Here is a 15845-nt window from a genome sequence, read left to right as displayed (position 1 = left end):
GCAAGACTTCCCTCTTCAAATGATCTTACAAACCAGAATGCAAAAGCAAGCGAAGAAATCTAATGCAACAAACATAGCCAGAAATATCGATAAGTAAATAAGTAGTTGTTCTTCCCACTTAAAATTAATTTATAGAGGAAACTGACAAAGACTTTAAAATACATGGGTTTTGTTTCCAAGAAGATGCAGTAGACATACTTTTCCCTATTTCTCCAAGTAGGTAGAACTAAAAACTCTGAACACAATACATAAAACAAGCATAATGCTTAGAAAGGTGTAGAAAAGAAGGCAGACCCACTAGGGATCTTGGAACCTGAGGTTTCCTTTGTATATCATATGCCCCAGACTGGATACCTGGAAATGCTAACAGGCACAGACAAACAAACAAACAAACACACAAAAAAACCCAAACACCTGAGAAAAGCCATCTCTCTCTAGCTAAAGGATCAGGAAGAGGACAGACTAGCAACATAAAGAACTTTTAGATACTAACCACTCTAGTGAAACACCACAGAGAAGACTGGAGGCGCATGACCACCCTTGCCAGCAAACACCAGGTGCAGAGCTTAGACTTCCACCCTCTCGAGACTGGGACGAGGTACCTCAACCCCCTAACTGGTCGAAATGGTGTCAGATTAGAGGAAATGACTGTTACAATAGCTTAAATATATCTAAATCGGAGAAAGACAAGTCCTCAATTTAAAAGAATGCCCCCCATGCTAAGGAGGTTAAATGAAAATAAATCTACACCTAGACACATAGTAATGAAACTACAGAACATGAAGGGTAGTATACAGAAGGTCTTAAGAGCTGCCAGAGAGAGAAAGACAGAGAATGGACTGTTGTCAGGTAGACTCCCAGGACATTTCTTCATAATTGGAAATAGATGCTAGAAGATAATGTAAGATTAATAGTCTCAACGTGCTGATGGTAAATGTCAACCTAGGGTTTTATACTCAGTTAACTGTCATTCAAGAGCAAAAGCAAAATAAAGACGTTTTCAGTTTCACAAAGACTAAGTGAATTTACCCTCAAGAGACCCTCACTAAAGTACCAAGGAGTGAGGGGCTTCTGCACGAAGAAATGTAAACCCAGGAGGAAATGTGGGATACAAGAAAAAAAGGGGAGCATAAAATTAATAAAATATGTAAATGGACATAACTCTGACAAGAAATAAGTTTATTTTTTGAAAGAGAACAAAGTAAAATTACGAACAATAATAAAAAGAGAGGGTGTGGAATTTTCTATGGAATTTAAGGCATTAAAGTACTTGCTTTGCCCTGGAAAAGAGTGGGACCATCAAATAACCTTAAAGTTGTTAGAAAATTGTAGAATTGCAATGTATGTTAACATGAAGAGCCACTGAAGTAATATAAATGCAAACGATATCTTTTTAAAAGAAGAACAGAAAAAGTTATTAATCCAACAGAAGTCAAAAAAGGAAAACAATTAGTAGCAGAGAATAAAGAAAAAAGTAAAAGGTTACAGAAATTTTAACTTGTCAGAATAAATGCAAAAAGATTAATATATTTATTAACCATGAAGATTATCAGATTGGATAAATAATAAAATATATGCTGCTCACAAGAGAAACATAAAACACAGTGATACAAAATATTTTCAAATAAAGGGATTAAAAAAAGGATATTCAGGGAAATATCAAATCTCACATACGTGTGCACACAAACAAAAACAGACATACTGATGTATTATAAAATAGAATTAAAGAAAAATGTATTAAAAAGGGAAAAGGTATTAAAAATGGAATGAGTAAGGAAAAAGTAATCTAGTAAGAGTATTACAGGGTTTTAGTATTGGTAAAATCTATTTGACTAGGAGTTGATCATATTAAGAATCTCAAGGATTTCTGTACATTTTAAGTATTTTATTTTTTTAATTTTTTACAGGTGTACAACAGAGTGATTCCCAATTTTTAAAGGTTATACTCCACTTACGGTTTTTATAAAATATCGGCTATATTCCCTGAGTTGTACAATATGTCCTTGTAGCTTATTTTATACATAATAGTTTGTACCTCTTAATACCCTATCCTAAGTATTTTATTAACAAGTTAAAATAATTTTAAAAAGAAAAGAAATTGATATACTAAGAAGCACAATACTTAAAAAGAGGTAGTACAGTGAGTAATTTACAAAGGGTAAGAGCATGTTTCTGTCTATTTTACAATTTCCTGGTTTTCAAAAAACAAGGTGATCAGACTTAATAGTGACGATGCGTTCAGGTTTCTTAAGCTCTTATTCTCAGTTTTTATTGTCTATAGAGAAATATGAACCCCTGAGAAGAACAATTCAGTTTTTTAAAGGCTCCAAATAAAATATTAGAAGATGTGACTCTTAGAATCGGGAAGATAATTAAAAAGCTACTTACGACATAATTGATAAATAAATATTTATCTTGTACAAATATTAAAGGTAAAAGTTAGTTTGACCTGGGAGTTGGATATAGTATCAAGGATCACATTTTCAAGGATAAATTTCAGAAATGATATGGCAGGAAATTGCCTCTGTGGGGATGGATGATTCCATTAATAGCCATCCTCTCCTTTTCTAAGAAGGATGCTGGTACTCCAGTCATGTCTATGCTCACATCCCCCATCTACAGCTGTATGTCTTGAAAATAACCAAAGAATTATTTGTCACAATAATTATTATTATTATTCAACAAGAAGAATTATTGTTCTTGTTGATTATTTGTCACAAAGTTTTTACAACTTGTCATTTTCATATCTAAAATGTCACACATTATTGGCCCTTACATGTTAATTTTGTGCAGGTTTGATCGCTTTACAAAGCTCCTGTCAGTGTTAACGTGGCCTTAAAAACAGATATTATCATTCTAAATGTCCCACTGATAGCAGGATGGCTAAGTAAATTGAGGCAATGTCACTTGAATATCCAACCTAGCAATTACAAAGGAGAGTTAGCAAACAGAGAACCGTGTTGATAGGATAACATGGAATGAAAGACATTTGGGGAAGAATTCTGTACACTCTCTGACTGTCAGTTTGCAGAATGCGATACGTATATTAAAAGAGAATAAAAAGCTACTGCAATTGGGCAGTGAGATTATAAATGATTTTCTCCTCTCTTCCAAAATTGTTCATGTAACCATTACTTTTATAATTAAATTGTTACTTTTATAAGTCCAATATTATTATATTTTAAAATAACTTAGAATAATTTGAATGAGTGGGAAAAGACAAACTTTGAGAAGCTGAAAAATATATCAAAGAAAGGAGAATGAAAAGAGCCTTAAAAAGGAGGTTCACAGTGGCACATTCAGCAGTAAAAAGAGTTAGGGGGGTTCAGACCAAGCAACAAATCAAATACCAATGCCCAGAAGAAAAACAACACTCGAGACTTAAGCACTTCAGATTTTTTATTAGCTCTTAGTAAATAAAGTAAGATTAAAGGAAAGCATTGCAGACAGCCAAGAGATCTTCACTCTTCAACCTCCTCTTGTCTTGGCGCTAAGCACGAAGGAATTAAATAGAGACCATATGTTCTTTTCTTTCACCTGGTCAGCAGGCTGTAGGGTTTTGAAGGAGAATAAAATAAGGACAAGTTTCCAGAGCGTTCAGGTGTACGGCTCAGCATGGGGAGCTGAGCTTTGCTTTCACTCTAAGTGGTCACTTAACGCAACCAAGAGAAGCCAGTGCTAGAACAGAATTCTGCGCAGCTTGATTTCTCACAGGGCTTAAGAATTCTAGTCATGACTGCCTGCAGCGCTGGCTTGGCCTTTGTCTCTCTTCAAAGCATGTTATGCATTCCTACCTTTGACTTCACGAAACCTCCATTCTGCCCCAGAACGTTTCTTTGAAAAATACCAATCAAATTGATAAAATTTGAGCCAAACTGTTCAAGAAAAGAGGGAGAACTCACAAATGAACAGCATCCCGAATAAAAGAGGAGGCATCATTTAAGGTCCTAAAAAGAAAAAAAAAAAAAAAGATCCTAAGGACACCAAAAGGGGAATAAAGGGACTATTATGAACAACTTTATACTAATAAATTTGATAACGTAAATGCAATGAAAAATACTGAACATAACACTCAAGCTCACCCATGAAGAAATGGGTAACGTGAATAATCCTATACTAAATAATGAAATTAAATTTGTATTTAAACACCTTCCAACAAAGAAAACTCTGGGCTCTGATGACTTCACCAGCAAAATTTATGAACATCGAAAGAAGAAATAACACATTTTTATATAAACTCATCCTGAAAATAGAGGAAGATGAAACACATTCCTACTCAAATTATGAGGCGAGTGTTACCCTGAAACCAAGACCAGACAAAGACATTTAAAGGAGAGAAAATAACAGACCAATATCCCTCATGGGCATAAACATAAAAATTCTTAACAAAATATTAGCAAATAAAATGCGTGAAAAAAAATAAGTTATGACCAAATAGGACTTACGTTAGGAACGCAAGATTGGTTTAACATTCAAACATCAATGAAATTCATCATGCTCATCTCAATAAATGCAGAAAAATCATTCGACAAAATTCAGCGTCTATTCATGAAAAACAAAGTACTTCCTCATTCTGATAAAGGGCATCAACAGAAACATCCATCATACTTTACTGTTAAAGACTGAATATTTTCTCCCCAAGATATAGGAATAAGGCAAGGATGTTTATTCTCAGTACTTCTAGTCAATATGAATTCCTAGCCAGTGAAATAAGGCAGTTTTTTTAGAAAGGGACATATTAGAAAGGAATAAGTAAAACCGTCTTTTTCAGCAACATGATTGTAGAAAATCTCAAAGAATCTACAAAAAATCTATTAGAACTAATAAATGAGTTTAGGTAGTTCTCAGGATATGAGATAAATCGCTGGTTGGAATATAAAATGGTTACCACACCAGTGTAGATAAAAGATAACCATACACTTATTTTATAATTCAGCAGCCCCACTCCATACTTACCCAGTAAAAATGAAGACATCTCTTGATCTGTGGACACCAAAAAACTGAAAGTAATTAGCATTTCTATTCATAATCACTTACAATTGGAAGCAACTCACGTGTTCATCATTGGTGAACGGATACAGAAGTGGTAGTACATCCATAAAATAGAATACTGCTCAGCAATAAAAAGGAAGAAACTATTGATACTCATCACAACCCTCCCAAACTCATTCTACGAGGCCACCATCACCCTGATACCAAAACCAGACAAAGATGTCACAAAGAAAGAAAACTACAGGCCAATATCACTGATGAACACAGATGCAAAAATCCTCAACAGAATACTAGCAAACAGAATCCAACAGCACGTTAAACGGATCATACACCATGATCAAGTGGGGTTTATCCCAGGAATGCAAGGATTCTTCAATATACGCAAATCAATCAACGTGATACACCGTACTAACAAATTGAAGGAGAAGAACCATACGATCATCTCAATAGATGCAGGAAAAGCTTTCGACAAAGTTCAACACCCATTTATGATAAAAACCCTCCGGAAAGTAGACATAGAGGGAACTTACCTCAACATAATAAAGGTCATATATGACAAAGCCACAGCCAACATCGTTCTCAATGGTGAAAAACTGAAACCATTTCCTCTAAGATCAGGAACAAGACAAGGTTGTCCACTCTCATTTTAAATTTTTAAACATCTCCCACTTGAAAGAAGATCTTCACTTGGTCCCATTTTCACCCCTAACTCCCAGCAACACGTCTTTACCCCTTTATACACATTGTCTTCACTTCAGCCTCTCCAGAGCTCTTCTGCACCCATTCTAATCAATCTATTTAAATGCCTCTTGTCAAAGTCACAAATGATGTCAGTGCTTTCAAATCCAGTAGGCAGTTCTCTGTCCATAATTTATCTCAAAGCACCATTCACTTCAGTTGATCACTTATTCCTTGAGCTTCTAGGATACCACACTTTTCCTAGTTCTTCTTTTCCTCACTACCTGACCCTTCTCAATCTCCTTCCTGGACATCTAAGTATTGGGGTGCCTAAGGACTCATCCCAGGCATTGTTCCTCTTCTCTCCCCTGGTGGCCTCGCCCAATTCCAAAACTGTAAATACCGCCTATACACCAATGACTCCCTAAAGCAGATATAGCAAATGGACTTATTCAACACTCATTCCAAACCCCTCTAGCTTGCCTTCCATTAATGGAGAGCTTGTAAAGCTAAAATTGTACGTTTTTCTTGTAGCTAGAATGGAGACATGTGACCAAAGTTCTATGACTCAAATGCACAGAAGTGCAAGATTCGGGTGCAGTCATGCCTAGGAGAGACAGGGTCACCTTTCATGATGGCTGAGGTGTCTGCCTTGTCTGAGGCAAGTCAGATAGATTTCCAATGTCCAGTTCCTAACATCACAGTGGGTAGTAGCAACAGTGGTGTTTCCATTAGAACTTGCCCCTGGTGTGGTTAGACATTTGCCCTGGCTACATTGTTTCTGGCTGCATAACAACCAAGTGTCGTTCCATCTCACCCCAAAATCCTTGGAGCTATGTAACATCCCTTTTCTATTTAAACTGGCAAGAGTGGATTCTGTCGTCTGCAATTAAGAACTCTGTGCAATACCACTCCCGTGTTTTTATTTCCAGCCAAGCACCTAACTTTAGATTCATATTTCCAGATGGCTACTTGACATCTGTGCTTGGATATCTAACAAGTTCCTTAATGTTACCATGTCAAAAAATGAATTTTTGATATCCCCCCAAACTGGCTACTTCCCTAAATTCCTCAACTCAGTAATTCATGCCATAAAACTTGGGTTGGTTTGTTTTTTTAAGTTACTTTTTTTTATTATTATTTTTGGCTGCGTTGGGTCTTCGTTGCTGCACACAGGCTTTCTCTAGTTGCGGCGAGCGGGGGCTACTCTTCGTTGCGGTGCGCGGGCTTCTCGTTACGGTGGCTTCCCTTGTTGCGGAACACGGGCTCTAGGCACACGGGCTTCAATAGTTGTGGCGCATGGGCTTAGTTGCTCCATGGCATGTGGGATCTTCCCGGACCAGGGCTCGAACCCGTGTCCCCTGCATTGGCAGGCGGATTCTTAACCACTGTGCCACCAGGGGAGTCCCTAAGTTACTTCTTATACTGAATTCATCTACAGCTCTGTTGGCTCAGTCTTCACAATGTATCTCTAATCTGACCACTTCTCATAGTCTCCATCCCTGCCACCAGAGTCTGATGTAATAGATTTCTAAATGATATCCCTGCTTCTACCCTAGACCCACTATAGTCTGTTCTCTTCATAGCAGTGGAGGGATCCTGTAAGTCCTCTTTTATCCATATTCTGTTGCTTTACTCATCAGTGTTTTCCATGCGATGTTCACAGAGTGAATCATCTGACTCCTGAATTTGGTTGCTCTTAGATTACTGCTGACTTTAAGAGTAGGATATTCATAAGAATATTACTTTCAAAGGAGGGAAGTTACATGAAGAATGATGACCTCAGTCCATCAGAACATCCCTGGCTCATCTCAATACTTCTATCTGTATTTAGTGAAGAAACCATATTTTTAGATCCCCACGCTCCAAACTTCGGAGTCCTTTGGCTTCCATTTCCTTTGTAATGGTCACTTCCTCTTTCAAAACCTTATTTATTTTTTATTTAAAATAGTTCTCCTTTTTGTTCCTCATTCACGTTGCCATTATTCTGCTGATGTACTCTATTGATCCATAGGAAGAATATAAAATAATTTTGTTACTACCTCCGTGCCTTCAGGTTTTCCCTTCTCCAGTCTTTCTAGCACAGTGTTACATGATGATATTTCTAAGTAATTGTTTTGGTCATGTCATTCTCATACTCAAAAAAAAATATTTGTCTCCAAACTCTTTAGTTTGGCTACCAAGGTGCTCCACAGTAACTGACCCAACCATCCATCCAGGCAACCAACCAGCCATCTAAGGGGGGGTGCTATAGGAAAATGATGAGCTGTACATAGCACCTGTAAACCAGGCAGTAGGTCATGAATGGTACAAAGCCAGTACCGTGAAACAGCTCAAAAGACAGTGGGATCATCCTTTGGAATGGTCACGGAGGCCACATAAGTGCTGTGGTTTGGGGATTTGGGGGCAAACACAGAGGTCATGAGGCAAGGCTAGATGTGAGTTCACAGAATGGGTCCTAGCCTGTATTGCCTGTGGTTCAGGGCTCTTGCTAGGGGGATGTTAGGAACAAGGTTAGACTGGGGGCTTCCTAGGCTAATCCATAAACTCTGTGAAGATAAGCATCACGCACAGATCATGTCTAGCGCCACCTAGTGTCCAGCACCACTCTTTTATAGAGTAGTTGACTGTGGAATGTATCAATGAATAAGTCATTCAAAAGACAGAAGATAGATACTTGTCTTGCTGGTTATAAAATGGTGGTTCTCAACAGGGGATGATTTTGTCCCCCAAGGGACATTTTGCAGTTTCTGGAGATATCTGTGAATGTCACGACTGGGGTGGGGGCGGGTATTGACATCTAGTGGGTAGAGGCCAGGGACGCTGCTAAACATCCTATGATGCACAGGATGGCCCCCACAACAAAGAATGATCCTGCCCCAGATCTTCGTAGTGCCAAGGAGGTTGAAAAACTCTGGTTATAAAACATTACTATCTTTTTCTCTTTCATCTGGTAGTAGAAAGAAAGGAAGAAAACCACAATTCTAATAGGTAGAATCAAGCGATGACTTTGCCAACATGTTTAAGGAATTTGATCAGTAACATCATATTCTGTTAGCTTTGGCAAATGGGTCCATTACACTAATGAAAAGCCTGGCATTGTCCTTCCACTGGTGAAGGTCTAAAAAGACAATCTAAGTTCCAAATAGAGAACTTGGCAGAAACCAAATGTAACTGTGACAGAGCACAATGCCCTGGGGGAGACCTGCCTTAAGCAGAAACTTAGAAACTTAGATCTTCAGGTTCTAATGGTGACTAATTGAATCCATGAGAGGCTATGTATGTATGAGTGTCGAGTCCCCTAGTGCTTAAAATGTTACGTCTTCTAGAGTTGCCTTGAAAATGAAACTAGGCGTTTTTGAAGATGGAAGCAATGCAGTGGGCTAACTTTATGAAATTGAACAGTGAACAAAAATGCTAATGTTTACTTTTTAGCTACCATGGAAGGCAACTATATGGACTGCTAAATTGCACCATGGTTCAATAAGAGAGGTGTATATTCTCCATGATGAAAACTCATCTTTGTCCTTATGAAGGGCACATTCCCCATCATGATGACTCAGTGTTATTAAATATTCTGCCAATTGTCGGGATACATTTCAGTGTAATACACCCTCCTTTCAGGACTCTTTTGGGTTTTCCAAGTTTTCTTTATGTCAGCTTTGCCCCCAGAAGTAAAACCCACATACCTTCGCTCAGATCACCCAACCAAGGGAAAACAAAAAAACAAGAACAAATTGCTGACACAGGCGAAAGTAAACAAATAAAATTATTGTTAATTTTTAAGCTAAAAAAACCCCCAAAAAACCAAACCCAAACCCCCAGAACACTTTAAAAGGTTTGTTTTGGATACGAAAACCAAGAGTTATAGAGTGGATAGGAGTCTTCGAAGCCTACACATTTTTCAGACACAGATTTAGAAGTGCACCTTTGTTCCTGCCACATAAAAGAAAAGCAAACCTTTGTTTAATGGTAAACAGTTTTGGGCAGCTACTACCTTTTAAACTGCTCCAGGGCCTCGATGACTATCTAGAGAGGCGAATTACAGATCACTTAGACAGATTATGCCATGTTGACCCTCTCTGAAGTCTGATTTTAAACAGCGTTTATATTCTTATTGTACAGGCTACATTTCCTTGAGCCTTGTTATCTGGACCAAGCGGTAATAGAGCTAGCAAATACATTTGTGCAAACTCTGAAAAAGAGCTGAGGGGATGTAGAGAGCCATATAACACAGCACGACAGTTTGCATTGAAGAAAAGTCTTGTTACCACCAGGAATTTAAACTGAGATATTAATTTAAAAATTAGAACAGAACAAGTTGCTTATCTTCAAATCTACATAGTGATTTCTGGATTTTTGTATGACTCAACTGTGAACTAAAGTGGAACTAATTCAAAATAAAATATTGTCTGCTTATTAAATGAAGTGAAAGTTAAAACTGACATGACTTAAAATTTTCTTATTTGGGTTTTATTCCAAAACAAAACCAAAATTTTTTTTGGCTGAAGCCCCTGATAGGATGTTTAATTAATTCTCCAGTTGTTTTGAGGGCCTACTATGAACAAGCCTTGTATGGAACAATGCCAGGTGTGAGAAGCAAGTCTTCCTGTCTGGTGGCCAAATAAAGAACCCCTTCCTGTGTCCCCACCTCTGTATTTGTCCTTTCTGCCGTACCCTGGGCTGGTAATGCCAACACATGTTTTCACTGCCAACAGAATCAGTTGGCTGCACGGTTTAATAGTAGCAGTCATTTTTTCAGTATTTTGATCTGTGAGTTAAATGATACACCAATTCTGTATTCTTAATATCTGCCTTATAATCCCCAACTACTTCTGTGCAATAAAAATATAATTTGGAATAGCTAAACTATAACTTGGGTAAAATCTGAACTAACTTCAAACTATTTCTGAAAATTCAGTGGAACCTCAATCATTTGGAGAGAGTAGGACCTCGGATTTTTTAGCTTCCACTTAATGTCATAAGGAAATTAAATTTAAACAAAATAACCTTTAAAAAGACACTTCTGAGGCAATTGGGGATATTTGAACATAGACTATATATTAGAGAACATTAAGGAATTGTTAATCTTGTTTTGATTACATTTTGTTTTATTTTTAAAGTCACTCAAGGGATTCATATTGAAATATTTAATAGTGACATGAAATAAAGTATGAGATTTGCTTTAAAGAACTACAGAAAAAAACCAGAAAATGGTAGTAGTGCTTGATGAAACTAACTGGCAAAATGTTGATAATCATTGACACTTGGGTAATCAGTTTATGCAGATTTATTATACTATTTTCTCTACATCTGTGCAAGTTTTTGTAAACACTAAGGAGAAAAACAACAACAGTAACAACAAAACAAGTTATTGGGTCAGCCAAAACGTTTGTTCGGGTTTTTCCATAATATCTTACAGAAAAACCCGAACGAAATTTGTGGCCAACCCAATGCTTGCCAAATAAAAAACAGTATTAAAAAACCCAGCTAGGATGATTTAAAGCATCGAAACTATTGATGAGATACTACTGTACACTTATTAGAATGGTTAAAAACAAATGAAACAGACAAAAATCTGACAATATCAAATGTCAGCAAGGATATGGAGCAACTGGAAGTCATACATTGTCGGTAGAAATGAAAAAGGGTTGGGTTTCCTTGAAAAGATTTTAGCAGTTTCTTATAAAGTTAAGTGTAGAATTATATGATGCAGTAATCCACTCCTAGATTCTTACCCAAGAGAAGTTAAAATTTATATTCACACAAAAACCTGTGTTATACTGGCTTTATTCATAATTACCCAAAACTAGAAACAACCCAAGCATCCTAACACCTGGTAAATAAATAGTCATATCTTCATACAATGGAATACTATTCAGCAACAAAAGGAACAGACTACTGATACATTTGCTGTCATTGGCACAGTGCTGGGTACCTTTCTGACTCTTGCTTTTCTTTCTTTCTAAGTTGACCATGAAAGGAACATGGTCACACAAAAACATGTACATGAATGTTCATCACAGAATTATTCATAATAGCCTAAAGGTGAGAACAACCCAAATGCCCATCAACTGATGAATAGATGGACAAAATGTGGTCTATCCATACCATGGGATATTATTCAACTATAAAGAAGAATGAAGTGATTCATGCTACAGTGTGGATGAGTCTCAAAAACATAATGCTAAGTGAAAGGAGTTAATCACAAAAGACCACATATAGTATGACTCCATTTACATGAAATGTCCCGAATAGGCAACTCCATAGATACAGAAAGTAAATTAGTGGTTGTCAGGGCTGGGAAAAGGAGGGAAGAGTGAGTGACTGCTTAAAGGGTACAGAGTTTTCTCATTGCGGTGATGAAAGTGTTCTGGAATTCGGTAATGGTGATGATTGCACACCTCTGTGAATATACTAAAAATTACTGAATTGTTCACTTTGAAATGGTGAATTTTATGGTATGTGAATTGTATCTCAATTTAAATTAGAGAACATTAAGGAATCGTTAATTTTATTTTGATTACATTTTTTTAAAAAAATTAAACAAAAGAATGCTTTCTTTTGATGCATATATTCTATAAGTCAACTCTCTATCGAGTTTTGGTATTGAAGGGGACTTGTATTTCCGGCTGATCTCAGCCTCATGTGTTGATTTTATTGTTCTACCTGTTAGGGTTCTGAATGTAATTTGCTCTCAGTTCAACGAACTGCCTCTAAGAATAGCAGTCATTTGCCACTTTTCATAAGAACATAAAATTACCGGTTACATTTTATGAGTACAGATCAGTCTTAGTGAACTTTGTATCCTGATGCCTGGCATGTAGTAAGGATTTTATGTTCATTAATATTTGCTGAATGAATGATTCTTTTGGATGAGAACAAGCTCTGTTTAGTTTGAAGAGGTTACCAACTTCCTTTTTCTCAGTTATTCATTTCTTTCATTAAAAGAATTTTACCTGAATGTTCCTCCAATTTGGACTGAGGAGCCTCCATGAGAACTGAAAACTTTTCCTTAAAAACGCTGCCAGTTGCACGCAGCCCTCTGTGAATTCCTTCCAGCTCCATATTCCATCACTCTTTTGTTCATTAAAGAAATGAATTCCAGCAATTCAAGCTTTGTAAACAACTTTGCAATAAAAAACAAGCGTTCACATTCAATGAACGAAAACCATTTTAGACAGGAAATGGGCTTCAGTTTCCAAATTCAGTGCCTGTGTTCCAACCAGGAACGTGATTAGGAAAATATTGGAATGGGGAAGGTTTTTCTCTGAATAGTTAACTGATGACTTTTGGGTTCCTTCACAACTGAAAGAAATAATGAACTTCAAAACACTTCCTTTTCTGTGGTTAAGGATACCTATATCAGATATTCAGATAAAAATGAGAAGAATCAAATATTATCCTTTATTTGCTGGGATGAGGCAAGATTTTGCAACTGCTTCTGTCCACTGAATACTGTTTTAGGCAGCTGGTGTGGAAGCAAGAAACTTAGAATAAGAAACTTAGGATCTAATCCCAATTCTTTTTGCTCTCCTGCTGTGTGATATTGGGACTTTATAAAATGAGGATAATATTGCCTAACTAGAAAAGTCGTTGTGAAGTGTAATTGGTAATAAGTAGAGGAAACACTTTGCACAGGGGCTGGTAACACCAGGTGTAATCGCTCAAACTGAAATATTGATTGAATTGCTATATTACGCGCAAACCACATAACTAGCGCATGAAGGACAACTACTTCATATCCCTACCCTCGCAGAACTTACAGTCTAGTGAGAAAACACTGTCAGCTTCTTAGGCAATGAGAACACGACTTTTCTTTTTCTTGGTCTTCATTCGTCTGTACGAGTTAGTGCAGTGAGGTTTCATATGGTCATTTTCAAGGACACTACAAATAAACAGGAATATTTTAAAATAAATATTGTTAGGATTGGGAAAGCAAAGAGTCCTGACTAATAAAACCAGTAAATACTCTGAACAGTCCATGGGAAGGTAAGCAAGGAACTGGAACCAATCAAGAGGTTCTGTGCACTAAGTATTTCACCTAGTAGGAATTATCCCCCAGGTGGGGAACCAGCAGCCGGTAAGGAAATTTTACCGGCAATCCGGCCTTATCTTAGAGGTTTCCTTTGTAACTTTTGGACATGTTAATTTCATCAGCCCCCCCCCTTCCTGTTTTATGTAAATGTTGGATTGTAACTTACTGAGTTTCATAAATTTAACCACAAGTTTTAAAACCATTGAAGAAGTATGTCAGCATCTTTCACGTTTATTTTTTTCCTTTACAAAGAGAAATCTGGAAATCCACTTTCCTCTCATAGCCAGGGAATTACAGTGGGAAGTTTTGATCTAGATCAAAGTAGTACTGCTGGTCTGACTCAATTCTTATTAACCCAAACCTTGGAAGCATGAGGTTGACACTAGGTTGTTTCTGAAGTTCCTTCGTTCCTATTCTCCCACATGTCTAGGTACTTACTCGATTCCTGTGCATTTCATGATTTTATGGAATTTCTCAATGTATTTTATAAATGATAGTGTTCAGCTCCACAGCCAAGGAAATGATTGTGGCTGTGGTGCTTCCCCTAAAATCTTGGAACATTTCAATAATTCTACACCTACGTGACAATACACATACTATTTTCCAAATCAGAGAATACACTGTTCAAATAATTTACTCAGATACTGAGCTGATCTTTTAAAGCAAATGATCCACGTGAAGGTTTCTAATATATACACCGCGAAAAGCCCCTGGGTACCTGGGAGTCACCGAAAAGAAACTGAAATAGGTTCATTGTGCTGAAAGCCTTTCTCAGCTCATGACTTACACATTTGTAGAAATACTGCAATTTGAAATACTCTGTTGGTTCACATTACTGCTTGCTTACTTGAGGCAACTAAGTATTTTTGTATCTCACGACCAATATGATATAAACCCCCTCCTTTTCTATTGGAAATTCCAGGTTTTTAAATCAAAACCTCAGAGTGTAGTTCTAAAATTGCTTACTGGTGAGTATTTTTCAGTGAAGCCATATCTTACAACCACATCTGCTGAACCATAAGGTTTGTCAAGCTGTGGTCACCCTCCAACTGCCCTGTGGCCTACTTAATTTATGCCCAGAGGAATGCATGGATTTAATAATCAGAATATTCACAGCCCTAAGGCGCAAATGATTCTGTAGTCTGTTTACTGGTTTGGGATGTGAGACTATTATTTTCTTTCACAAGGTAAAAGCAAATTGCTGACAAGTTTCTTACATGAAAAACAATTTGCTTAATATTTCAACTCCCATGTTACAAAGTAGTAGATTGAGACGTGGATCGAAGTGTGTCTTACACCAGTTTTCAGTCTAATGAAATTTAAAACAGGAAAACATCTTCCTGATATTTTATTGAAATTGGCTCTTTTACTTCAAATCAAATCTGCAAAGTATGATACAGGCTCGAAATTAAATTTCCAGAGAACTAATGAGACACTATGGAAACTGAAAATATTGAAAGGTATTTTTCTCTCTTTACTCATCCCACAGATGAGCAGCTATGCCTTTGCCTATCTTGCATTATGTTTGCATCCAGATAACTTACAAGGCTGATAAAATTATAAAATACCATAAAATTAAGTTAGCAAAGAATTCTAAAGTGTTTTTAATGCTACTTGAGAATAAATATACAGAAATATCTTCACAGGGATTCCAGTTATAGAGAAGGGATTTCAAAGATTCAAGAAAAGCCCAGAGGGTACAAGGAAAATAGAATTGATATCTTACTCCTAAAAGGGTTAGTTTAATGTTTTCTGTATATTCTAACTCTCCTAGAGCAAGGTGATTTGAAATTCTCCTCTGGTTCATCCTTCTCTATTTAGCCACCATCATGTTCTAAAAGCTTGTATTTCAAAGGTATAATGTTTAAGGAGAACATTAAACAAAACACTAGGCCAGAGATGAATCAAAGGATGGAGAGAATGTTAGTGTTTCCTTTATTTCAACTTACTGAAATAATTTAAGGCAAGAACTTGGTTCAAATTACTCATATCATAAAATTTCAAGTTGAGGCCATTTAATAATAATAATAGTGGCTTATATTCAATTTTGGTTCAAAATATCTCAAGAAACCTCAACATAAAGCACTTCTAAAATTTAACTTCCAAATAAAAGTATGTAACGTATCTAACTGGGGGG

The 15845-nt window shown here is 36.8% G+C and overlaps 1 protein-coding gene across 4 annotated transcripts in view; it reads left to right on the top strand.

Moving 5' to 3' along the window:
- Positions 1-15845, top strand: part of MID1 (midline 1) — a 668179-nt gene that overhangs the window by 209518 nt on the left and 442816 nt on the right. The window lies entirely within an intron of this gene.

The sequence above is a fragment of the Aethalodelphis obliquidens genome, unplaced genomic scaffold, assembly GCF_003676395.1.
Source record: "Aethalodelphis obliquidens isolate GAN/ISIS:26980383/991018 unplaced genomic scaffold, ASM367639v1 scaffold104, whole genome shotgun sequence".
Taxonomy (NCBI): Eukaryota; Metazoa; Chordata; class Mammalia; order Artiodactyla; family Delphinidae; genus Aethalodelphis; species Aethalodelphis obliquidens.
The sequence above is the reverse complement of the archived record's forward strand: the minus strand, read 5'-3'. Positions and strand labels throughout refer to the sequence as shown.